Genomic DNA, 3254 nt, shown 5'->3' on the forward strand with positions numbered 1-3254 from the left:
GTTCCATGTCCGCTACATACTGTCTTGGTCTAGTCTAAGACTGCTGCAGCACTACTCCGGACGGCAGATAGGGGGCGACTCAACACCACTCTGTCACTACGTGAGGCGCCTAGAAAGAACACTGGGACGTAGAGCTCAATGTTTTTGATAGAATCATAACAAATGTAATACAATAGAGAATAATAGAGTAGAAGCTGACTTGGGATCAGTGTCCAGGTGATGAACTCCATATACAGTAGAGAATAATAGGGTAGAAGCTGACTTGGGATCAGTGTCCAGGTGATGAGCTCCATATACAGTAGAGAATAATAGAGTAGAAGCTGACTTGGGATCAGTGTCCAGGTGACAAACTCCATATACAGTAGAGAATAATAGGGTAGAAGCTGACTTGGGATCAGTGTCCAGGTGACAAACTCCATATACAGTAGAGAATAATAGAGTAGAAGCTGACTTGGGATCAGTGTCCAGGTGATGAACTCCATATACAGTAGAGAATAATAGAGTAGAAGCTGACTTGGGATCAGTGTCCAGGTGACAAACTCCATCCCCTTCTAGAAGACTTGTTGTGTCTGGAACACTAGTTGTCTCTCCTCCCGTGTCTCAGAACAGGGCTGAACACTAGATGTCTCTCCTCCCGTGTCTCAGAGCAGGGCTGGAACACTAGATGTCTCTCCTCCCGTGTATCAGAGCAGGGCTGAACACTAGTTGTCTCTCCTCCCGTGTCTCAGAACAGGGCTGAACACTAGTTGTCTCTCCTCTCGTGTCTCAGAGCAGGGCTGAACACTAGTTGTCTCTCCTCTCGTGTCTCAGAGCAGGGCTGGAACACTAGATGTCTCTCCTCCCGTGTCTCAGAACAGGGCTGGAACACTAGATGTCTCTCCTCCCGTGTCTCAGAGCAGGGCTGGAACACTAGTTGTCTCTCCTCCCGTGTCTCAGAGCAGGGCTGGAACACTAGTTGTCTCTCCTCTCGTGTCTCAGAGCAGGGCTGAACACTAGTTGTCTCTCCTCCCGTGTATCAGAGCAGGGCTGGAACACTAGTTGTCTCTCCTCCCCTTGGGTTGTGCTGTGGCAGAGATCTTTGTGGGCTATACTCGGCCTTGTCTCAGGATGGTAAGTTGGTGGTTGAAGCTATCCCTCTAGTGGTGTGGGGGCTGTGCTTTGGAAAAGTGGGTGGGGTTATATCCTGCCTGTTTGGCCCTGTCCGGGGGTATCATCAGATGGGGCCACAGTGTCTCCCGACCCCTCCTGTCTCAGCCTCCAGTATTTATGCTGCAGTAGTTTATGTCTCGGGGGGCTAGGGTCAGTCTGTAATATCTGGAATATTTCTCCTGTCTTATCCGGTGTCCTTTTTGAATTTAAGTATGCTATCTCTAATTCTCTCTCTCTTTTTCTCTCTTTCTTTCTCTCTTTCTTAATCTCTTTCTTTCTCTCTCTCTCGGAGGACCTGAGCACTAGGACCATGCCTCAGGACTACCTGGCCTGATGACTCCTTGCTATCCCCAGTCCACCTGGCCGTGCTGCTGCTCCAGTTTCAACTGTTCTGCCTGTGGCTATGGAACCCTTACCTGTTCACCGGGCGTGCTACCTTGTCCCAGACCTGCTGTCTGTCCCAGACCTGCTGGAACCCTGACCTGTTCACCGGACGTGCTACCTGTCCCAGACCTGCTGTTTTCAACTCTCTAGAGACAGCAGGAGCGGTAGAGAACTCTGAATGATCAGCTATGAAAAGCCAACTGACATTTATTCCTGAGGTGCTGACCTGTTGCACCCTCGACAACTACTGTGATTATTATTATTTGACCATGCTGGTCATTTATGAACATTTGAACATCTTGGCCATGTGCTGTTATAATCTCCACCCGGCACAGCCAGAAGAGGACTGGCCACCCCTCATAGCCTGGTTCCTCTCTAGGTTTCTTCCTAGGTTTTGGCCTTTCTAGGGAGTTTTCCTAGCGCCCGTGATTCTACATCTGCATTGATTGCTGGTTGGGGGTTTAGGCTGGGTTTCTGTACAGCACTTTGTGACATCAGCTGATGTAAGAAGGGCTATATAAATCAATGTGATTGATTGATTAATGTCTCAGAGCAGGGCTGACAGATAGATAGGCAGTGTAACAGCACGACTGGCTGGACAACAGATAGGTAGGCAGTGTAACAGCACCATTGGCTGGACAACAGATAGGTAGGCAGTGTAACAGCACCACTGGCTGGACAACAGATAGATAGGCAGTGTAACAGCACCACTGGCTGGACAACAGATAGATAGGCAGTGTAACAGCACCACTGGCTGGACAACAGATAGATAGGCAGTGTAACAGCACCACTGGCCGGACCACAGATAGATAGGCAGTGTAACAGCACCACTGGCTGGACAACAGATAGATAGGCAGTGTAACAGCACCACCGGCTGGACAACAGATAGATAGGCAGTGTAACAGCACCACTGGCTGGACAACAGATAGATAGGCAGTGTAACAGCACCACCGGCTGGACAACAGATAGATAGGCAGTGTAACAGCACCACCGGCTGGACAACAGATAGATAGGCAGTGTAACAGCACCACCGGCTGGACAACAGATAGATAGGCAGTGTAACAGCACCACTGGCTGGACAACAGATAGATAGGCAGTGTAACAGCCCCACTGGCTGGACAACAGATAGATAGGCAGTGTAACAGCCCCACTGGCTGGACAACAGATAGATAGGCAGTGTAACAGCCCCACTGGCTGGACAACAGATAGATAGGCAGTGTAACAGCACCACTGGCTGGACAACAGATAGATAGGCAGTGTAACAGCACCACTGGCTGGACAACAGATAGATAGGCAGTGTAACAGCACCACCGGCTGGACAACAGATAGATAGGCAGTGTAACAGCACCACTGGCTGGACAACAGATAGGTAGGCAGTGTAACAGCACCATTGGCTGGACAACAGATAGGTAGGCAGTGTAACAGCACCACTGGCTGGACAACAGATAGATAGGCAGTGTAACAGCACCACTGGCTGGACAACAGATAGATAGGCAGTGTAACAGCACCACCGGCTGGACAACAGATAGATAGGCAGTGTAACAGCACCACTGGCCGGACCACAGATAGATAGGCAGTGTAACAGCACCACCGGCTGGACAACAGATAGATAGGCAGTGTAACAGCACCACCGGCTGGACAACAGATAGATAGGCAGTGTAACAGCACCACTGGCTGGACAACAGATAGATAGGCAGTGTAACAGCACCACCGGCTGGACA

This window comes from Salmo salar, chromosome ssa12 (assembly GCF_905237065.1).
Source record: "Salmo salar chromosome ssa12, Ssal_v3.1, whole genome shotgun sequence".
Lineage (NCBI taxonomy): Eukaryota > Metazoa > Chordata > Actinopteri > Salmoniformes > Salmonidae > Salmo > Salmo salar.